Source organism: Monodon monoceros, unplaced genomic scaffold (genome assembly GCF_005190385.1).
Source record: "Monodon monoceros isolate NGI ecotype Baffin Bay Population unplaced genomic scaffold, NGI_Narwhal_1 Super_Scaffold_2, whole genome shotgun sequence".
NCBI lineage: Eukaryota > Metazoa > Chordata > Mammalia > Artiodactyla > Monodontidae > Monodon > Monodon monoceros.
This window is the reverse complement of record NW_021703776.1, coordinates 69,708,465-69,732,938: the sequence shown is the minus strand read 5'-3', so window position 1 is coordinate 69,732,938 and position 24,474 is coordinate 69,708,465. Positions and strand designations below refer to the sequence as shown.

At 37.3% G+C, this 24,474-nt stretch overlaps 1 long non-coding RNA gene across 1 annotated transcript in view; it reads right to left on the bottom strand.

Annotated features, from left to right (window-relative positions):
• Positions 1 to 24,474, bottom strand: part of LOC114901893 — a 179,571-nt gene that overhangs the window by 8,111 nt on the left and 146,986 nt on the right. Inside the window, exons 2-3 of the long non-coding RNA XR_003795314.1 lie at positions 14,669 to 14,771; positions 9,369 to 9,428 (exon numbers count right to left, since the gene is read on the bottom strand). This is a non-coding gene — a long non-coding RNA (uncharacterized LOC114901893). The remainder of the gene's footprint in view (positions 1 to 9,368; positions 9,429 to 14,668; positions 14,772 to 24,474) is intronic.

The window sequence follows — 24,474 nt, the reverse complement described above, 5'->3', positions numbered from 1 at the left end:
GGCTCTATAATTAGACACTACTAGGAGTTATGGGGGAAAATTAACAAGGTAGCAATAAAAATAATAGTGAAGTTTGCTCTTCTGATGGATGCAAAAATTAATGTTCCTTTCAAAGCTGCAGGAAGCTCTGGTTGATTCTGCATCACAATGTCTGTTTGTAAGGAGACACAACACAAATGCCCACGACCCACTGTGTCCTCCAAAGTTATTCATCAGTTATGAAAATTGGATTTGGGTTGATCTGGAGATTTCCTGAACAGTATCTATAAAGAAAAAACTTTTTGATGAAATAAATTAAAAAGTGAGATGTGTATTTAACTTCAGAGGTTATTTATTTAAAGACAGTTATTAGCACATATTTAAAAATGATGGAGCTAATTACAAATGAATCCCTTCTCATTAAATTAGGTTTTGAAGGACCTTTACTTGAAATCCTCATTTTTTTTTTTTTTACATCTTTATTGGAGCATAATTGCTTTACAGTGGTGTGTTAGTTCCTGCTTTATATCAAAGTGCATCAGTTATACATATAAATATGTTCCCATATCTCTCCCCTCTTGCGTCTCCCTCCCTCCCACCCTCCCTATCCCACCCCTCTAGGTGGTCACAAAGCACGGAGCTGATCTCCCTGTGCTATGCAGCTGCTTCGCACTAGCTATCTATTTTATGTTTGGTAGTGTGTATCTGTCCATGCCACTCTCGTGCTTTGTCACAGCTTACCCTTCCCCCTCCCCATATCCTCAAGTCCATTCTCTAGTAGGTCTGTGTCTTTATTCCCGTCCTACCCCTAGGTTATTCATGACATTTTTTTTTCTTAGATTCCATATATATGTGTTAGCATACGGTATTTGTCTTTCTCTTTCTGACTTACTTCACGCTGTATGACAGACTCTAGGTCCATCCACCTCACTAAAAATAACTCAATTTCGTTTCTTTTTATGGCTGAGTAATATTCCATGGTATATATGTGCCACATCTTCTTTATCCATTCATCTGATGACGGACACTTAGGTTGCTTCCATCTCCTGGCTATTGTAAATAGAGCTGCAATGAACATTTTGGTACATGACTCTTTTTGAATTATGGTTTTCTCAGGGTATATGCCCAGTAGTGGGATTGCTGGGTCATATGGTAGTTCTATTTGTAGTTTTTAATGAACCTCCATACTGTTCTCCATACTGGCTCTACCAATTCACATTCCCACCAGCAGTGCAAGAGTGTTCCCTTTTCTCCACACCCTCTCCAGCATTTATTGGTTCTAGATTTTTTGATGATGGCCATTCTGACTGGTGTGAGATGATATCTCATTGTAGTTTTGATTTGCATTTCTCTGATGTTGAGCATTCTTTCATGTGTTTGTTGGCAATCTGTACATCTTCTTTGGAGAAATGTCTATTTAGGTCTTCTGCCCATTTTTGGATTGGGTTGCTTTTTTGTTATTGAGCTTCATGAGCTCCTTATAAATTCTGGAGATTAATCCTTTGTCAGTTGCTTCATTTGCAAATATTTTCTCCAATTCTGAAGGTTGTTTTTTGGTCTTGTTTATGGTTTCCTTTGCTGTGCAAAAGCTTTGAAGTTTCATTAGGTCCCATTTGTTTATTTTTGTTTTTATTTCCATTTCTCTAAGAGGTGGGTCAAAAAGGATCATGCTGTGATTGATGTCATAGAGTGTTCTGCCTATGTTTTCCTCTAAGAGTTTGATAGTTTCTGGCCTTACATTTAGGTCTTTAATCCATTTTGAGCTTATTTTTGTGTATGGTGTTAGGGAGTGTTCTCATACTTTTACATGTGCCTGTCCAATTTTCCCAGCACCACTTATTGAAGAGGCTGTCTTTTCTCCACTGTACATTCCTGCCTCCTTTATCAAAGATAAGGTAACCATATGTGCATGGGTTTATCTCTGGGCTTTCTATCCTGTTCCATTGATCTATCTTTCTGTTTTTGTGCCAGTACCATACTGTCTTGATTACTGTAGCTTTGTAGTATAATCTGAAGTCAGGAAGCCTGATTCCTCCAGCTCCGTTTTTCGTTCTCAAGATTCCTTTGGCTGTTCGAGGTCTTTTGTGTTTCCATACAAATTGTGAAATTTTTTGTTCTAGTTCTGTGAAAAATGCCAGTGGTAGCTTGATAGGCATTGCATTGAATCTGTAGATTGCTTTGGGTAGTAGAGTCATTTTCACGATGTTGATTCTTCCAATCCAAGAACATGGTATATCTCTCCATCTATTTGTATCATCTTTAATTTCTTTCATCAGTGTCTGATAATTTTCTGCATACAGGTCTTTTGTCTCCTTAGGTAGGTTTATTCCTAGATATTTTATTCTTTTTGTTGCAATGGTAAATGGGAGTGTTCTCTTAATTTCACTTTCAGATTTTTCATCATTAGTGTATAGGAATGTCAGAGATTTCTGTGCATTCATTTTATATCCTGCTACTTTACCAAGTTCATTGATTAGCTCTAGTAGTTTTCTGGTAGCATCTTTAGGATTCTCTATGTATAGTATCATGTCATCTGCAAACAGTGACAGCTTTACTTCTTCTTTTCTGATTTGGATTCCTTTTATTTCCTTTTCTTCTCTGATTCCTGTGGCTAAAACTTCCAAAACTATGTTGAATAGAAGTGGTGAGAGTGGGCAACCTTGTCTTGTTCCTGATCTTAGTGGAAATGGTTTCAGTTTTTCACCATTGAGGACGATGTTGGCTGTGGGTTTGTCATATATGGCCTTTATTATGTTGAGGAAAGTTCCCTCTATGCCTACTTTCTGGAGGGTTTTTATCATAAATGGGTGTTGAATTTTAGTCTGTAGTCATCATTTTAGCCATTTCATTGATCACCATGGAATTAACCCCTCAAATTAGTCTGGATCAGTGTGGATTTACATTATAAACTACAAAAGTTGGTTTGTAGGCCTGACAGACATGGCAAAAGAAATTAACACTTCAAAACACTACCAATTTAGTGACCTACTTTAGGGAAGATTAACGTATATTGAGGATGTGAAACTAAATTAAATTCCAGTTAAATACAAATATTTTTCTTCACATACTGAGTCATCTGATTCAGACCCCACAGGGTGCAGTGTTACCTTGCTTGGTGAACTGCATAATTATTTATAGATTTCTCTCAATATTAAGCTTACCCCTTATCTAACTTTACACAGGCAGTCTAGCTAGTGACTCTCAGAGAGATACCCTCCTGCATAGTATGGTCCCACATGGTAGGTCAGGGCCCAGGTGCCCCCTTTTTCCATTCTTTGTTGATGGTTTGAAAATATCAGGACAACGACTGCATGCCACATTGGTTTTATAATTCCTAATCAAATGTCTCTACAGGGGGCTCTAATTCCACATAACATGTATAAAACAAAGAGATAAACGTTACTTATTATTAGGAATGGAGGCTCAAGGATCTATCGTGAAGCTTTGTACTTATTGATGGAATTCTAAAACTAGGCTATAAAAAAGTTATTTCTTGATGAAACATTAATGATAAATAACAAGCCTTCAGGCGGTTAAATACTTAACACTCAAAGACATTTCAATTTGAAGCATTTTTAAGAATATGAACTAATGGAATGCAAATTGTATTTCTAATAAAGTACAATATTAGTTCTACAATGAAACTCAGTGTTAATTGAGTGAAATCTTTAAGTTCTTAAAAGTAATAATTTGTGTGTGTGTTTGTGTTTTAAAGAGATTAATTTTGACTTAGAGGATGCATATGGTTGACTTTAGGCCAACTAGACATGTTTCTCTTGTTTAAGAATAGAGAAAGAGAAAAACTTCTTAGAAACATACTGGTGAGAACATTTACTTACTGTTCAGTGTAGAAATGAATAAGAAAAGGAAGGAAGTGATAATAGTGTCATCTAAGGGCAGGCCTCCTGGAGCCAGACAGAGTCAGATAAAGTACAGATTAGGCTGCTCATTCTTTTTGAAGGCCATAACACTAACTCAAATATAGTCTTAAGAAAATTCCTGAGGATAACTGGCATGCACAATAGTCATGAGGGACAGATACCAGAATGTCAATGTATTAATTTGCAGTTAGAACTAGTTCAATCGCATGGGACTAGAGTACTCTACTAGCCTGATTAGCATATTCTCTCTCTATAGTCAAGCTACATAGAGAAAGTAAATCATAATCAGAAAGATGCCATTTGAGAGTAGAATCAGAACAAAAGAAGTTAAACAATATAAATATGGAATTGCCTCATTCTAAGGTGGTTTAACATACCCCTCTCACAAAGTAAAGTGTTTGCCAATAAAACCAGAAATCAGTAAAGTCCACCAGTTATCATCACCTCCATCCGTCTCCATTGGAGGGATAGACTTGCCATATGGACTGAAAATACCTCATGGCTGGAGGCTAAGTTTTTCTCTACCTTATGGTGTTTGAGTAGGCACTGCTAACAGCTGCCTCTCTGACTCTTCTTATTTTTATGCTGACCAATTGCTTTTCTAATAGACATAGTCCTTTTGAATGGGTGTGCATGTATGTGTGTATGCAAGCATATGTGTGTATAACTGGATTAGAATTAAATCCAAATGTACGGCCTATAAGCCATCCTGTCTCTTTCCAGTGATTGCGTTATGTCTTCTCTGATCCATTACTTGTTGCTTTTACAATTTACTTCTCCATGGACAAGTTCATTTTACTTATTTCCAAGTTCCTTGAGGGACATCTCTGTGTAAGCTCATACTTATTAAGAAATGTTATCATATACTTTCTCTCACCAAAAAAATAGATAAATGGCCTTGGCATAACAATTTTGACAACTAATAAAACTGTTCTACCTCTTCAAGTAATGAAGTCTTTTTAGTAGTGCTAAGCAAATTTCTATTAGATGGTTGCAAAGATTTAGTTAATGAATAATTTGAATTATCTGTGGTTAACCATCTATTGAATGGTTTATAGCATTTGAGCACTACCTATATAAATCCTGTATTAATCATTATACGAGCTGACTTATGGCATAAGGGAAAGCAAATTTGATGTTTGTTCCCAAGTTTAGACTCCATATTACCACCACTTAGACCTTGTCTTGGTTTGGATACTATGATGTAAGCACTATAACATTATTATAGAAGCAAAAAAACTATTGAACATTAAAAAGTGGAGTTTTAACCAGTAAAAACACACTATTGCATTTAATTTTTCACAAACTGTGCCCCTGGGATTTGTTTGAAAGCATCACTGGATAATGCTGAGTAATACTGCATGAGTAGGGCTTGGGAGTAGTACTTTGAATTACCTCCTGATATTTGCTTTAAGAGGAGTAACTCTGCTTTCTAAATTCTATTAAAAAATCAATTTGGTTTCCAAAAACAGTATTCTAATTTAAAGTTTTCTCAAGACATTAGTCAATCTCTTTGCTGATAACTGATTCCTTACGGACAAATATCAGCACTTTATATGCTACCTTATTGAAACCACAATGCTGGCTGGCAACAGACAGCTTTCCAGCATCACCTCTAGTATCACAGACAGAGTCCTGGACTAGGGGTTAACAGATCTAGATTTTAATCCTGACTAACTGTGTGATTTCAAATTATTTAATCCTTGGCTATTGGCCTCTGTTGGGTTGGATTGTTTCCCTCTCAAAATTCATATGTGGAAGTCCTAAGCCCCAGGACCTCAAATACAACCTTATTGGATATAGGGTCTTTACAGAGGTAATCAGGTTTAAAATGAGGTCAACTAGGGTGGGCCCTAATCTGTTATGACTGGTGTCCTTATAAGAAGGGGAAATTCGTATACAGACATGTACACAGGGAAAACACTATGTGAATATAAAGACAGTCATCTATAAATTCAAGACAGAAGCCTTGATCAGATCTCTCCCTCACAGCCCTCAGAAGGAAAAGACCCTGCCAACAACTTGATTTCAGACCTCTAGACTCCAGAACTTTGAGACAATAAGTTTCTGTTGTTTAAACTACTCAGTTTGTAGTACTTTGTCACAGCAGCCCTAGCAAACTAACACAGCCTCTTAGGCCGAAAGGAGATGATGAAATCCTTCTATAACAGCCCTCCAGACCCTTGTTTTATCTCTTCTGCGTTAATGAAATTATTCTTTTATCTCTGTGCTTTGCAATCATATTTCTGAAATAAAGATCTGATCTTGCCAATGTGCTGCATAAAGCCTTCAAGGGAACACCTCCATATATGGCAGACAGAGCCTTTCCTGGTCTGTTCCAAAGCCACAATTTCAGGTAGCCTCTCTGCCCCCAAATGCCATTGTTGTCCATTTCCTCCCTGGACAACTCTGCCCTTTCTTTTAGTTTGGGAGATCAAGACCAAGTGCAAGAGAATTATGGCAACACGACCCTGGACAATGTTGGAGCAGATCAAAGGGAGAGCACATGGGAAATGGGAAGAAGAGAGAAAAATGGTAAATTTACATAGCTTCTGTGTAAAAACTTGTTGACTAATGTTTTAGGTCAAACAAAATGAATCAGAACGTTTATATATTCAGATTTTTTGTTTGATGTTGCCAAAATTTTTTCAGACTTCTAGTGGCATGAATGTCTGCTTTGTAAACATTTAAAATGGCAGGTTTTTATATATGGAAGCAGATACCTTAAAGAAGGCTTTCTATATATCCAGGAAAGACTAGTCAGCTTTGCTCAGTGTTGACATAGTACACTGTCTAAACCCCTTCTCCATCATGCATTACACGAGGCAAATATAGTTTTTTACCTCACAGGACTGTCAGTTATTTGAGGTCAAGTACTACAACTTAAATATTTCTTTCAATTCACTATATATAGCATAGTACTTGACACTTGGTATATAGGAAAACTAAACAAAACCAAAGAAAAAAGTATATTGAGTTTGAGCTTGGTTTAGGTCTTGATTTCTTCTCTTGAAATTTGCATTGGTTCTCCTCCAGAAATATTTTGGTCCAAGTGTGAAACAACGTAAAGCTATCAATTTATACCATTTTGGTAAGAGTATAAAAAATATTTTTGAGAAATTAAAGCTACAACATGGTATTGTCATATACCAGCTGGACACTCCAGAATCGCTTGGCATAATCAAAGACTATCTTTAAATATAGAAGTCCTTGCTACTGCTCACTTACGGGAATGTCCACAAGAAAGGTAGCCCAACTGCAAGTCAACCCCTGCCTTTTGGGCTCATATTTGAAACCACTGTCTTCTTTCTGCATAGCAGCCCTAAGGGTCACTTTCAGCTGCAATCTGCAGATGACTGCCCACTCTTGGAGATGCCCTTTATCACCACCGCCAGCCAGGATGCTCCAAAATGAATCTTGTATATACCATACCAAACACACCATCCAAATCCACCCAGCCATTCTCCTGTGACCCAATAACCAATACAGACAGAAACTTGATTTCAATAGATGAAGATGATAACCAGAGTTTACTTAGGAAGAGAAATAGCTTTTTTCACAGCCTATCAAGTCCTTTACATTCAGTATTTTGCGACAACGCATTCAGACTTTAGGAGACCCAGTTAATATATAATTACAACAAAATTGAAAAGATTATCAGCAGCAAAAAGTGACTTAGAGAATAGGTTAAAGGATAGGGTTGGGGAAGACGAGAAAGGTGGAGGCTGTAAATGGAAAAAAGAAAAAAATGGCAAGGCTTACAATTTACGCAGATCCTTTGTATATATTTCTTGACTGTTCAAATGAAAATTGAATTATGGGGGGTTTTATAGTGAAGGAAAAACCCTCCAAACTTTAGCAGCTTAATTGGTAGCTTTTAAAAAAATTGTAAAGGGTTTTAAAACTACAATTCCACATTCTATGAAATAGAAACATTTTAGTGCTTTTATACCCTATTATTTTAAGCTTTAATATTTTTTCTGGAACTAAGTGTGGAAGATTAAGATAACAAAATTTGGCTTCTGGGTCTGCCTTGGCATTCTTCACCTTGCTCAGATGTATATGATTACATTTTCTATTATGCAAGCCATGGGGACATACGGTATTTTCACCAAAAAGTGATGAAAGAAACATCTTTAGGAAAGTTGAAAATATTGTCTAACTTAGGAAACAAACTTCTGAGACTGGGGATATTTTTTCTGCTTGGCTACCTGGCAGTCTAAGTGTTGCATGTATGCATAGAGTGTTGAGGGAAGGGGTATAGTTAGAGAACAGGCATGCAAACAAATAACCAAAAATATGTAACTCACAAAATTTGGTCAAATTCTAGATTGTTCATGATTGAGTGATACATGTAGAAATTGATCAATTTTATTTCTGAAAAACTTTGGCAAATGGTAAAGATGCTTGCTAAAAAGTAAGACTACTTACTCATTCTCCATTGTTTCTGGACTTAACTCTTGATTAACTCAAAAGTAGGCTGAAGACTATGCAGCCGTTCTGCCATCTGCACTTTGACTGAACAAAAGTTAGGCTTCAACTCCCTCCTCTGCCTAATATGTTAGGAATAAAAAATGATAGTTACTAGCAGGTCCCACAGTGAAGTTTGAGTTCAGCCTTGACTTCCCCATAAGCACTTTATGAGCTGAGCACCCAGCATGTAAATTTTGGTCATACAAAGAGTCACTACATTGTTATAAAATGATTGCTACCCTTTTGGAGAATTTGGTATATGCTGGATTTAACACTCATCTCACATTCTAAGAACAACAAAGCATAGGATTTTGTTCATCAAAACATCTAAATAATTAAGTGAATGGGAGACAGTAGTAAGAATATTTTCACCACACATTCTTCTTTTTTTTCTGGTCCCTCTACAGCCAGAGCATTTCTTTTTTCCTTAAAGTGAAATGCAACTAAAACTTGTATCAATGTAGCATCCATTTAACAAAATTGGGACAAAAGATATGATCACATTTTCTAGGAAATAGTCTTCTTTGAGAACACATTTTAAAGAACTGACACAAAAGCTTTCTTCAAGGTAGAGGTAGTGTTAAGACATTAAGTAACTGGGACGAAGTGAGAGAGTGGCATGGACTAACATATACTACCAAATGTAAAACAGATAGCTAGTGGGAAGCAGCCGCATAGCACAGGGAGATCAACTCTGTGCTTTGTGACCACCTAGAGGGGTGGGATAGGGAGGGTGGGAGGGAGATGCAAGAGGGAGGAGATATGGGGTTGTATGTATATGTATAGCTGATTCACTTTGTTATAAATCAGAAACTAATACACATTGTACAGCAATTATACTCCAATAAAGATGTTTAAAAAAATCTATTTCCAGTACTTTGTTATGCAGGAACCATTTCTAAATAGAGCATTGGGTCTTTCAAATGAAAATACTTTTCTCATGTGCAGACCAATTTGTTCCATTGCTTCTGAAATGATAAAGTAATAGAAAACTCAGCCCAATACAAATATTAGAATGTACATCAAAGTACTTACTTCAGATGGATGTGTTCTCAAGAATAATTTTCACCTTTTCCTTTAAATATTTTTTCTTTCCTAAGAAGCAAAATATTAGAAAATAAATAACTTTGGGTAGAAACATAAATAATGTTCCAAAAAATGTAGAAAGGGTCAAAAATCTTTCAAGAAAACTGCAGATTTAAAGATGATTATAATATTAATAGAGAAAAACGAGATTCAAGAGTAAATATAAGAAGCATAAGAGAATTTAATAGTAATAAAATTACACTCAAAAAAACAATAGTTATTCTGTGTGTTCATTATGTATTTGTCTTTAATGCATTGAATTTTAGTGACAGTTCCTTCTTTAGTACTTTTGCAATATGCTTTGGCTCTTGCACTCTGAATCTATATGTTTGAGCTAATTTCTTGTTGATAGCAAGTAATGCTTATAAGCATACATAGGTCCTCTGCACTGGTCTTAACAACTCATAGAAACAGTGCATCTGTTTTGATCTAATCATAATTTTGAAACCATTGGTTCATGATTATGGCTCACTTTTCTACTCAAATACCTGTTTTGAACTTTGATAAAGTTCTCAGTGCTATTCTTTTTGAATAACTTCTTTCAAGGCACCAAATATAAAATAGTACAAAATATGGAAGGTTAGTAATATCCATTCTGTATATGAAAGTGGCTTGCTTTAAGGAGGAATAGTTACAGATTTGATAGTAACATTAAAGGAGTAAATTTCAAAGTACAATAATTTCCTCAGCATAAAGTGAAATGGAAATTTGGTATTTTTCTGGTAAGTTTGACATATATGCAGAAATATTTGAAAATTTCACTTTTTAAAATGTGTACTGGTTTTAGAATGTATTTGAAATTGTTCTTTTTATCTCACTTTACTCACTGGTTAAAGTATTATTCTAGAGATAATTTCACAAGAAGTGTCTTCAGAATATAAATAGTTACAGTACAGAAACCTGATTATTTTCTTGGGAATATTCTGCAAGCCCTATGAAGGCAAAACTGCCTTTCAGAAATATTAAATTAAATATTTATATATTAAACATTTATAAAATTAAATATATATTAATTAAATTTATGTATAATTAAATATATAATAAATTATTTAATATATATTAAATTATATATTACATGACATTTCCAAAGCAAATAGACCATTAATAAATCTAAAAGCCATTTTTAATGCTTATTATCCTCTCCTTTTTATAGTGTTTGCTTTAATTCACCAGCTCCGTCTATGTGAAATGCTGGCTTCCGTGACACTAGAACCCTTCTGTTTTCTTGTCACTGTTCATTGCTCCCTCTCATGAGAAAGACAGTGTACACAGTTCAACTACTCTTTTCCTCTGACAGCTCTGCTCATTCTGTCCCTGTTACCTTGGTAGCTTCGCTTCTTCTTTCTTCTTTGACCTGTTTGTGTCTTAAGGGTGCATGCTTCGCCCTCTTTCCTTTCACACAACTCACTCTTCCTTAGTAATCTCATCACTCATATTACCAGCCCTAAACTGGTAACTGCCAACACATCTTTTATCCTGAGTAGAGGATGCAAACTTTTTCTGTAAAGGCCCAGATAGTATATAATTTAGGTTTTGCAGGCCATACGGTCTCTGTCACAACTACTCAACCCCACTGTTGTAGCACAAAAGCAGCCACAGGCAACGTAAATGAAGGAGCACAGCCATGTTCCAATAAAACACTGGAATTTGAATTTCATGCAATGTGGATGTAGTCCTAACTCCTAATACCTCAGAAGGTAACTGTATTCGTAAATAGAATCTTTAAAGAGGTAATTAAAATGAGGTCATTATGGTGGGCCCTAATCCATTATGACTTGTGCGCTTATAAGAAGAGGAAATTTAGACAGAATGATATAGAAGGAAGACCATGTGACAACACAAGGAGAAGACAGCCACCTACAAATTCAGGAGAGAGGCCTCGGAAGAAACCAACTCTGACAATACCGTGTGGACAACTCAGACTTCCAGCCTCCAGAACCGTGAGAAAATAAATTTCTGTTGTTTAAGCTATCCAGTCTGTGGTACTTTGTTGTGACAGTCCTATAAAACTAATGTAACATATTCTTCTTCTTTTTTAAATTAATTAATTTTTTTTACAGTAGGTCCTTGTTGGTTATCTATTTTAAATATAGCAGTGTGTACATGTCACACTTTTTCATTTTTTTTCAACCATTTAAATTAGGCAAAACTATTTTTCCATCACAGGAGGTACACAAACAGGTGATGGGCAGGCCCTCGTTTGCTGAGCCCTGATCTAGAAGTCCCTTTTCAAGCTTCATTTTATAAAGCAGACAACTACATCTTCACTTCCTCAGATTTCCTCAAACTCGGGCAGGTCATCCTGTCCTTCTCTGTTATCTAATCTGGTTTATACTTTCTCCTCTTTTGTGTTCCCTGCCTTGCTGAGTGGAACCACCATCTACTTTGTCACCCAAACCTTAAACCTGGTAGTTATCCTAGATTTCTCATTTCCTTCATTTCCCACATCTAATATGGAACCAAATCTTACTGATTCTGTTTAATATTTCATTGACTATGTGGTGTGTCCTATCATTTATTCTTTTATAATACTGTGCAAATTTGTCCAGATCTTTAGCCTTACTGTCTACATTGCTGCCAGAGAGACTGTCTAAAGTCTAAATCTAATTACATTGTCCTTCCAGTGAAAACCTTTTAAAGCTTCTCTGTTATCTAAATCCTAAGCTTCTGAACATGATATACATTGTTTTCCCTGAGGTCTTTCTTCATCAAATTCATTCCCTAATGGACTCCTCTTTCAACAACGGTTCAAATGAAATACTTGCCATTGTCAAGAAGGGGCACAAGGTTACCTACTTCCCGGCGTTTATTTATGCTGTTCTCTTTGCAATACTTTACCTTTCCTTCTTCACTTGATGGACATTTGCTCCTTGACAATGGGAAATATTTTTCATCTTTAGCTCTTACACAAGGCTTAGCAAAAGGTAGACTCTTCAAAAATACATTAATTATTAACTGTGATCAAAAGAGCTGTGTGAAAGATAATAACATATATATATTTGCACATACGTATGTATGTGATGTTAATGTCTGTGTGTATGTGTGTGCTTATGTACATAAATATGTGCACACAAAATCTCTGCTTTCTGGCCTAACTAACAGTGGTGTAACAGGTGCAACAACTTTTAGAGCTGGGTTGAAGGATAATTGGACTCCAAAGAGTTTGGGTCCAGAACTCCATCAGTTCAGGATGTATCCGGAAGCATCAGGGAAAACATCCCTGTCCATTTCCTGCTCACTCTGTCTGTAGCCCATTCGAAGCATGCATTGTCTTTTGCTTCCAGTTACTCAAGTCCTACATGACCTTCAAGGCTCCACTCAGAGCTGTACTCCTTCAGGGATCCAGAAGCCTGTTCCCACTATTCCAAAGTTTAGTGACTATTCGTTTCTCTCTTGTAATATTTAATAACGGCGTTTAGCACTCGCTTTTAAAATTTCCTTCTGATTTGGAGGTTTGTCTTCCCTTGCTTTGCAAAATACTTTGTTAAATGGTCATCTCAGCACATAGCTTAGTCCCAAGCACCATGTAGGCAGTTGGTAATGGAAGGACCAGGTCAGAAAGAGTCCTTTGTTTGATTACTCTTATAGCTCTGAGAGTCTACCCTGTATTGCATACATGAATTTTAACATTTGAGGGGTCACTGAACTTTCTGAGAATCCAGCAGATAGTGCCCCTCTTCTCAGAAAAACCATAAATGTACACACACACACACACCATCTATGCAAACAATTTTGTATATGATTTTAAGGATTTATCAACTCCAGCTTACCAGACTGCAAGTTCCTTTACCTACAGATGTGTTGTATTTTTTAATACTTAGCACAGTACCTAGCTGTTCAATAAATCTTGTCTAAAATAAACAGTACTGAACTCAAGCCTTTACTAGACAACATTCCCTATATTTGTATTCCATACAGTACTTAGCACAGTGTCTTGGCCATAATAGTAATTTAATAAATATTTGTTGAACCAAATTGAATTCTGCTTTCTTTGTATCTCAGATAAATACCAATTATAGTGATATAGGTAGGTGGGGCTAAATAAATATTTACAATGACCCTTTTAACACTTAATCTTATTGTTTTAACATTCTACAGACCTGAATCCACTAATTTGAGTATATTAGTGTTAATAGATATACTCTTTTAATCTTTTTTCACGAAGTGTTTAAATTTTAAAGCATTTAGTTAGAAAAAACACAAAGAATTCATCTGTCCTTTTATAAATGTCACTACATTCTATTTTGAGAATAATGTGAATAAGGACCAGGTCTGAGAAGTCTAAAATAAAGCATTTCTACCAGTGAAGGGAAAGTGTGAGGCACCTTTTTCTTCCACAATCAACCCAAATGCCTCACCACCTAAAACAGATTCTCTTCTGCTTGGGTAGCAATCCTGTTCTTAGCAGTTTTTGGAATAATGAACAACCCTCTTCACAATGACAGAAGTTTGAGCCTTAAAAATAAAATAAATAATTAAAAAGGAGAAGGGAGAGCTGACTGATTGGAACGACACCAAATTTTTATTTTCAATGGCATTTGTAGCTGCTAGAAGTGACACAATTTATGTCAGTCTAGGAACTCGAGGTAACCAAACATAATAAGTTGTAATTGACCAAATTAAAGTCAGAAGAATTGTAGTTAGTTCATTAAATAAATAACGTGGAGAATTTCCCAACTTAGCGGTGAGGTACAAAACAACAGATCATCTATACAGTAGAAAACAAGATGAAAAGGGATAAAATGAGAATAAAAACCTAACTTTCTCTTCAAAGAAAGCAAAGAAAAGACAAAGAAAAGAAACATTAAAAAAGGAAGATTTAATTAGCAAGGAAGGGAGAAAAGAGAGAAATCCAAGTGGGATTCTCTACGAAGGAAAAGAACGTGATGAGAGTTTAGATCATAATCTATAAATAGTCTTTTATTTTATAAATCCTTCATGTGGTGCATAGATTACACAGTGAGCCTCCCATGTCCTTAAAATGTATAGTCTCACAGCACATCCCTTTTAAGGCAATACCAAGCACAAAGAATTAGGTCTGGAAAATGACTTGCGCTTCTCTTGATGAGGAGGGAATTTGGGAATATGGCACAAATTGTCAGGAGAGCACAGGAGGGATAAGGCTTAGTCGTCTATGAAATATTTCGGAGAAGTAGTATGCCCCGCTTCTAACTTACCAGTGTGAGGGATAATTTTAGTTACCATTCTGTAATGAACCTTCCTCCAAATAACACAGAAGACCACTTTACCTGTCATTCTTCACACACGTGTCAGGTCCTGTGTTGTTTGTCTCTTCTCATCCCTTTGTTCTGATTTTCAATTCTGTAAGATGCTAGGGGTGATGGAAGGGGGCTAAGGATGGAAAAGCAGAGTGTGAGGGGGTCGATATTTTACAATTAATTCTTTGATATGTTTTGTTGTCTTTTATTGTATTTTCAAGGACTCCTTTCTATAATATTTCCAAATGCTTGAAATAAAGAAGCAGTCTTTCAAATCCTATATCAAACATAATACTCTTTTTCAGTTTTTTAGCAGGGCAAAGAATTGGCAAATGTAACCACCATCATATTTGGCACTTCTCTAGAATATTCTTTATTACTGGCCTTTATGATTTATTTTTAAAGAGGAATTAAAATAGATCCTGACATGCCTGAGCTAGGGAAGAGTTGTACACATCTGCATTCTTAGCTCTCTCTTCCCATCTGGCCCAGAGAACCAGAGTGGCTGAGGAAAAAGCACTCATCCGTGGTTGGATGAGCATGGTCAATGGATTTCCCCTCCTGTCAGACAGGTATCAAGACATTTAAAAAGCTATGCCATCTTTTTTTAGGAAGATAAACATATCACATCTTCCTTCAGTCACTTATCTTGAGAATCACTGTCTTCTGAACATTTCTTCTTGCCAGAAAGATTATAGAGTTTTATTTTTAGTATTTTCATTACAAAAGAAATGTGTTGTACTTTAACAATTAAAAAATATATATAATCTATACTCCTCACTACATTTTTTTCACCCTAAATATCTAAATATCACTGAGTTTTTCAAAATGTCCATGGAAACAATGATTTAATATAATAAAGTTATGTGTGTCAATAAGAGTTGTACTTCTCCAAGGATTATCTTCCCTCTTCTTCGGAATAAGAAGAGTCATTCATTTTATTTTATTTTTATTTTTTATTTTTTTTGAGTCATTCATTTTAAGAGTCACTTTCTAAAAGAGTTCTTTCTAAATACAATATCCCTACTTTCATTGTCTAAACTTCTTTTGCTGACCACAAAAAATGTTGCTTTGTACATTTCCATCTTCAGAATTTTTGTCATATTTCATATACTCTCTCTGGGAAATCTCATTCTGTACCATAATTTAAAATCTTTTCTTTGTATCAACAGCTCCCAAATCTACACTTCCAGCCCAGAACTCACTCTTCAGCTTTAAAACTATAGGACATATCCACTTGTTTGTTCAACATGTTCTTAAAGAAGGTCATTATTCAGTGGGAACCTAATCCAGGCCCATTCCCTCTCCCAGATTCCACCTCTTAAATAAGATATCACAATTGACCTGGGTATCATCTTTAACATCTTCTTCTCTTTCACAATTTCCTTTCATCCCTGCCTGACATAGTGGCATCCAAAGATATATCATATCCTGTTAATGTTCCTTCTGATACGTCTCTCAAAGTCATCCCATCATTGCCACCCCCACTGTTAGGTTCTATTACAGTGTCTTACCATCTCTTGCCTGGGGTTGCTTTTAGAGAGAAGAAAAATTCATCATGCCCAGTAATGACTCATACTCCAGAATTATCAAAATAGTTCTACATACTCCCCTCATTTTGCCCTGATCATTATGATCATTATACAGGAAGTGGCCAGAGAAGACGATCCACTTTTGTAGAAAGTCATATTCAGGGACCAAACTGTCTTTCTGAACAGTGTGGACCAGGACAAGGTAAGGGAGAGTCAGAAAGCTTCTGAAGTCAATGTTTTATGAGAGTGTTCCAACACTCAGCAATACCAGATGATTGTGAATGGCAGAGTACATGGAAGACCATCAAAACCTTGAGTATTATCCTCTTGTTCACTGGCTGTTGCATGATTTTCAGACTGCAAATGGACTGGAAAGCTGAAACCCTGACACCTGTTAGTGGCCAGTTGGCTGATTGGACTAGAACAGCAACATCATAATCTGAAAAGGTGTCAGTGATGGTGAGGCACCACTAAAAACCCTGAAAGGGTACCAAAGGCTAGATGTAGCCAATCTGCCAGGAAGATGCTTATAATCTGCTGGATTATAGTTTCTCAAGTGGCAGACTAAACATCTAGGCTACTTGGCAATAGCCCAAGATTCATTAAAACTATAACTACGTTCAGCAAGGGCTGTAATAGCTAGAGCTATGAGAACTGCCACACTAAAAGGAAAAACCACAGATATCTTTGATTCTGTACAGCTGGCGCTGAGGTTGAAGAGCCACAATACCCCAGTGGACACCACCAGGTTTCTGCTCCGCTGAATTGCTCAAAGAACCAGGCCTAGATATTCAGGGGAAATTCTGTGAATTCAGGGTTCCATTCAGCCAGAAGCTTTGCTTTAGGCTGCAGGGATAACAGAGAGATGGGTTAAGAAGTATTTTATGTGTCCCCCTAGCACTTCTCCAGATGTAGATCTTTTTTTTTTTTCTTATTTAATTAATTAATAATTAATTTATGGCTGTCTTGGGTCTTCATTTCTGTGTGAGGGCTTTCTCTAGTTGTGGCAAGTGGGGGCCACTCTTCATCGCGGTGCGCAGGCCTCTCACTATCGCGGCCTCTCTTGTTGTGGAGCACAGGCTCTAGATGCACAGGCTCAGTAATTGTGGCTCACGGGCCCAGTTGCTCCACGGCATGTGGGATCTTCCCAGACCAGGGCTCGAACCCGTGTCCCCTGCATTGGCAGGCAGATTCTCAACCACTGCACCACCAAGGAAGCCCCAGATGTAGATCTTTTTGATCAGAAAAGTTCCCCTAGACTTTATGAACATTCTCAGTACCATCATGTGAAACACCAGTGTCAATTATACATTCAGCAAGGGAGGTCACGACAATACTACATTAAATTAACTCAAAGCGTCACACCCATACAAGATCACTGTTAACTTCTTTTCCCCACTGCAAACCTTGCCCAAAGCCTATCAGTTGAATTTGAGTGTCCCTTCCCCCCATGGGACTGTATAGGATAGTAACTTTCTCCCTATACCAAACAGAGCTATAAAAATTTGAGTCCTTACCCTCTCCAAAGTTCCCCAGATTACTAGGATGGGTATGTATGGACTTCAGTTCCCCTTCGGGACAAGGAAGTTCCCCCTAATTATCTTTCTTTTTAAAGCAGTTGTGTAAGGCTAGAGAAGGAGAGAGGGAACAGGGAATGTGCAGGGTGAGAGTGGAACTAGGCTATTAAAGCACATTTACCTTAGGTCTCCAGCAACATGGTGGCTGTTCATGGCTCAACCAAACAAACGTCCAATGTTATTGGCCCACCAAAGGCCTATATGGGGCAGCAAAGTCAGCATCACTGGCACCAATATTACAGATTTGGGGGCCCTTTGATTCAGCCATGGACAAATAGCCTTTGAGCAGCCACAGACAAATTGCTTTGAGACTGTGACCCTGAGGTTTGTATTCCTTGCTTGACTTGGGCTTAACTCACATAGAAGTCTTCTTTTTAAAAGGAATCTACCTTAATCTACACCATTTGCTATCCCATTATCAAAACAGTATATCTTAAGTGCTTACTCAATTTCAACATAAAGGCTAGGGGAGTTTTCTATGGTGTCAAGGCTGACTGCAACAATTTATCTACATGTCTTTGAGTGGGTTTCTAATTCTCCAGTGGGGTGAACTCCATCACTCCACTGGTATTGTTAAGTCAATCAGGGCAATAAGAGTCCAAAGTTTAGTCAATGCCTCATCTGGGGTTTCTCAAGGGAGCTTGTCTGTCTCAGGGAAATCTCTGTAAAAGGGCCATATCTCCCTTATTAACAGCCATGAACCACTGCAACAAACAAACAGAAAACGACAACAAAAAGACCTTTGTGACCTTTTGCTGTCAACTCTAATGGATCTAAGTTAATCATACTAGACTGTGGGTGGGGCTGAGCTATGAGCCTGCCCAGCTGTTGCATTCCTCCTTAACAAGCAATTAAGTCCCCTGCCTCTCATTTCCTCATGTCTCAAGTAAACCAGCCAACGTTCTAAACTTTGTCTGCGTCCTGTCCATACTATTCATTAATTTTCCTTCTTTCAGCCAGTGTAGTGTACATTCTTTAGTTATTGTCTGAAATGGATTGGAAACATCTGCCTACTCAGGATGACCCTTAATGTTAGTTGTCTGGGTGACAATGGGGCAGACCTGAGACTGACTACCAGATTGTCAAGGAATCCTCACCCTCCACCTTAGGAGAAAAATTAGCAGCAACCAGGGCACCATTCATGCATCTATCTCTGAACCAACTTCCTGATACTTGGCCTACAACCACCCTCCTAACGTTTCCTCATTCATAAGTAATAAAACAGAACACCATTTACTGACAGGCTGGCCATACAATTTGGTCAATATGTTTACTACTGAGTCCTATGGACCTCCCTCAGATACCATTAATTGCCCTGTGGCACTAATTTTTCCTCTTCCAGAAAGCATGTCTTTGTCAGTATCATATTCACCACCAAACTGTCAAGAACTGTGAAGGATCTGAGCTTCACTTTACAGGGGGTCTATGGATGCTTGCAGTAGATGTGAGACTCCTTTGTCAGAGTCAAAGAACTTCATTACTCATGGCACAGAAACCAGCATGAAAGTCAGCATACATTATGCAGAGTCTCCGAGCCCAAGTTTTCACAAAGAGGGCCAAATGATACCTGCAGGTGCAGTAGGTTGCACTCCAGGAGATGAACTCAGAACTTGGGAACCCAAATCTTTTATAGTGGGCAGTAAGCATACCTGACTATGCCCTGGAGGGAGACATTATCTTTATTACCCCAGACAGTAAGCAAATCTGCCTCTTCCTCTGGAGGGAGATACCATCTCTATCTTCTAAGGCTGCTTTCTATACAAATATCCTTAAAAAGATAATCTGGGGCAAAGCACTCTTCTCCCAAGATATGCAGAAACATGGAAGACCCACGGAGATACTCTCTTACTTTCCTCTCTACACACTCCACCACAGCCCAGGAACCAGGTGCCAGATTCCAAGATTCAGAATGTTTAGCTCTGACTCATTTCACCACGGTTAACATAGTACTTAGATTGTAAACCTTTCCTTTGAGAGTTCCTGTTATATTGGGACATATGCCAGTTCAAAAATCAAGGCATTCAAGGCAAAGTTATGTTGCACAGCATAATTCCTTATTCACTTTTCTAGTTTTCTTACTTCCTCTTTTCACCCCTTCTTTTACCCTTTTCATGGATAGATTATACTTCATGATAGATTATATTCCTAAAATTTAAATACTGTTTTAATAAATGAAATAGATTTTATTTTATTAAATATTATACTCAGTATGTTTAGAATATGACTAGGGAAAAACCTACTTTATTCTGGACAGATATTTTAAAACCTAGAAAAGTATAGCCAGTACTCAAATAAAGATGGAGACAATATGTTAAGTTTATGAGCAAATGAAGATTTACACTCTGCACAAGATTTAGTATTTTCTATTTCCCCTCAAATTGCATTATAGAATGAAGTTGAGGAGGGAGGACTCTGCCTCATATTTCATTTATTTGATTAAGTTTTTACAGAGGAAATAAGATTTCAATTCAATAACTCTAAGATACGTTGTTTCAGCCCTTACCTTAATACCTTCAGTCAGATTCTATATAAGATGTTTATATAAAGGGACGATGGAATACCAGGGTTTTGGTATAAGATCAGAGTAAATGTTAGGACATCTATAGCAGAATATACTAATGGTTCAAATTAATTCATTCCAATGGGATGTACTTAAACTGGGTCTAGCTCAGTCATAGAAAAACATGAGAAGTCCAAAATATATGCGCATATCCAGCAATGCATGATCACAAAAAAATTCTTTATAAAATAAAGAATTGAGGGAAAGTTTCCCTTCATCATCCTAAAAGTATATTGTATTGTAATTTAGAGAATTATAAACAAATCCTAATGAGTTAATATCAACCACTTATCTTTTGTCAGACTACCCACGAGTAGGCTGCCCATTTACAGAGTAAAAAGGATCTAGAATAATCTTTTTTGCTGCTTTCCTTTTAATGAAGTGCAACCATTTCTGAGATGCATATATGACTTTAGAAATACTTAACATTTCTTTAATGATGAGAAATCTCAGCGCTTACTGACAGTGAGATGGAAGGTATTACATTTTACACCATAAAACTTGCTTTCTGTTCCAGAATTCAAGTAATATGATAAGTGAGGCCTATGACATGTCCTTTAAAGATACAAGGACAGAAAGGCATGCCATTTGCTTCTAATTTTAATTGTTCTAGTGAGCAATAATTTTCGAGCTCCTTGTCAAAGAAGGGAAAATGGTAAATTAAGTTCTTATGTACAAATCCATCCAAGACCAGAAATCTCTAGCCTTCATGTAGAAACCACTGGAGCATCACAGGGTTTACCTACATCCCATGGAGAAAACTATTCAAACTCATGTCTGGATTACACAGGTGATCCCATCTGTCAGTCTTTTGAAATCCTTTCTGCTCTCTGGCCTTACCTGTTCTCTATTTTCAGCGAGTCTTCTGGCAAGAGAGCAGTAGTCAAGGCAAGCTGGGAACCAGAGTGTTATCAACTTGTTTGTGATGCTTTCTCACCTGGCTTTCTGCAAAGCTCTAATAACAAGAGGAGGTGGTATTGGCCTGTTAATAATTAATAGCACCCAGTGCAAATGAAGCACTTCTGTCATAGGGCTTCATCAGTAAGGTCATGGTACAACAGGGGCTGCAGGTTTTGTAAGCGTGAGTGGTATTTGCATATGTCAGAACAGACCGTGCATGCTAACAGCACAAACACTTCACATCTGCTTCTGTTTACTCCCATGCTAACACACCAAAGAACAGAGGTCCTGTGTTAATTGCTCAGTTACATACTGACTGTTGATGTGTTCTCCACAGAGCTTTTCCTAAGTGCACTGTTGCAAATAAACTGCTAATGACTTTGCTTATTCCAGGCACCCTTTCAAGGAAATCTACAGCACATACTCAGATTAATGATTCCTCTATTTAGCAGTGTGTCTTGTGACTAGGTTTGCATAGAAGCAGCATCAATTAAGTAGCAATTATCTGCAAAGTGGGAAAAAAAGAGGGAAGATATAAATAAATAATGAGCATGACGCTAAAATCTCTGAGAACAACTAAAATTGAAGTCTGAGGCAAGGGCACTGACTAGTGAACATATTTTTCCCATATTTTCTTACCTGAAACCCACAGAGCCCCTGCAAAATCCAGAACAATTACAAACACTTATGTTCTTAAGTGATATTTTTATATTTGATATTCAAGGTGACCACTATTTTGAAAGAGCAAAGAAACGAGAAAACAGAGTTGTATCTAAACACCACTGACAAGACAGTTTAGAAAATGAGGGAGAGAGGGAGAGGAAGGATTGGCCTATAAATGTTTATTTTGTGAAAGGACTCGACTAAAACATATTTTCTATGGACTAAAACATATTTTCTATGTGCCTTAGTAACAGAGGTCAGCACCATGTCTCAATTTATCCCTCTATTCTTGTCAAGCAATGGCCTTTATTAGTACCTCATAAGAGTTATCTGGAAAACTCTACATTATCTGCCTGTAAAGAAAAAGAACAAATGGGGTTCTGAGGCAATACAAAGTGTTCAAATTAGTACACTTGGTAACAAATTTTATAAGATTTATTTTTCCTTACTAACCTTGGCTTATAAGAGCCAGATAGGTTATTTCAGCTCAGGATCCCCTTAGGAGATACACAGAAAGGCAGAGACCCTGGTGGCATCCATCTGGCCTTGGTCCTTATCAACCAGGATGTTTTTGACCTCAGTCTCTTCCATTAACATGGACTGGGCAGAATGTGAATTAGAGCAGTAGGCAAATGTTTTAAGGTTTCTCCAGAAGATCTACAGCCCAGTAATTCCTTTGATAGCTTTTTCCCCTCAGGGCTCAATGACTATGATAGTTTAAAAGTGTGGTTTTTTTTCTTTTTTCACTTACAGTGATCACATTTTCCTGCTCCTAAATTATGACATTTAGTTTGACAAATATACATGAAGAAAGACAATTACAATTGTGTAATGTATTGACTAGAATACCATTAGGCTAATATAACAAAGAGACCCAATAAAACAGGAGTTTACAGAACAAAGAAGATGTTTCATTGTAATATCCCAATCCAAAGGGAAGCTCCTGGCTGCTGGGCTGGTCTGTCCCATGTGGTAAGTCATGGACTTTGGTGACCATGAAGGGGCACCCCCCAGATTTTCTTAAAGAAAACCTGCTAGAAGACAAGCTGCTGCACCTTCGGATCCTCCAAGACATTCATGTTGATGCCATACTAGCCCCCCCGGCTACTCCCAGCCAATGACTAAGCATGGCCGGGGGTGCCAGAGCCAGGCCATCTTTGCCTGATGCAGGACCTTCTCATGGGAAATTCTGTTCAGGGAGTCCACATTGGCTTGGCTGACATTTCTCAGAGATGTTCTTTAGTTTGGAACATACCCTGCCCATCCTCCTTACCTCCTGCTCTCCTTTCACAGGTGTCAAAACCGCACTCAGGCCAAAAGGCTCTCCCCACCTCTTCTTCTCCCTCTCCCCTTTTAAATACCTTTCACAAATATTCCCTCCAATATTTGTTGTCGGTCAAGCTCATTTAGATGCACTATTTTCTTGCAACTGAGAAGTCTTTAAACATCTGCAGGTACTCATTCTTTTACCTGAAACCCTTTGAGCCAAAGGGTTTTCTGAATTCAGAATATGGTGCATCTACCTTATATTATATACTGACCCCATTTGGAGTATTATGCAGTAAAATCCAAACACACACACACACACAAAGTAGGATAAATAGAGGCTATACATGATATCACATAATTATAGGTCACTTTATTGCCAATAAATACATCTAGATCAGGGTGGGAATGGTCTCTAAATAAATTACCAAAAAAAAAGGTGTTTGATTTTCAGAATTGTGAACCTATATCTTTTGCACTATTGTTAAGTTACTGTAGGCTCAGATCCATAATTTCCCCCTCCTTACTTTATTGAGCTGTGAGATCCCAGTCCAATAGTTCTCACGCTTCAGCATCAATAAGGGGGCAGTTTTCAACTCCTAAATTTTTGTTCAGTAGGTCTAAGGTAACACCTGAGAATCTGCCTTTTTAACAAGCCAGGCAGGCCCATCACCACCTGTGATTCTGATGCAGAAAGCCTTGGGATTCACACTTTGAAAATACTGTCCTAGACTTTATGTTTCATTATGGTAAACTACTAATGTCCTTACTTCCAGGTGTAATCTGGATTTTGAAGCTTTTTGTTTTTTAAACGCAGAAACAGCTAACTCACTTATTCTCTTGTTCTTCCTCTCTGAGTCTGGCTACTTCTGCAGACAAGTCCTATAGTCATTGACTTCCTAGTATGATATTAATTTCACCAATAACTCTTCAGGGATGTTTATCTTGCAATGGCAGGAGTTAGCTTTTTGAACTGAAATAGAGCTGAATAATTTCCACTTATCTTTGAATATGTGTCTCACCAGAGTATCAGCTTGAGCTTACAGAGTCGTGCAAGGAGGCCCCTGTTCCCCTTATAGTTGGAATTATAGGTAGAAAAACTTTAGATAAACTCTAATGGGTAAATGAATCCACAACAGGTGTAGCAGAACAACTGGCATGAAATAAATTTGTAAGTGTCCTCTCAACTCAGGACTACTTTTAGCTTGGTTCTCTTGAAGGACCAATTTTCTTTTGAAGGAGTAAAACAGTTATATTTCTAAACTTTCCTTTCCCCTTCCAAAGATATTTCTGATTTTCTATTTTAAGCTGAGTGCTTCCTGAAACTGGAGACTAATC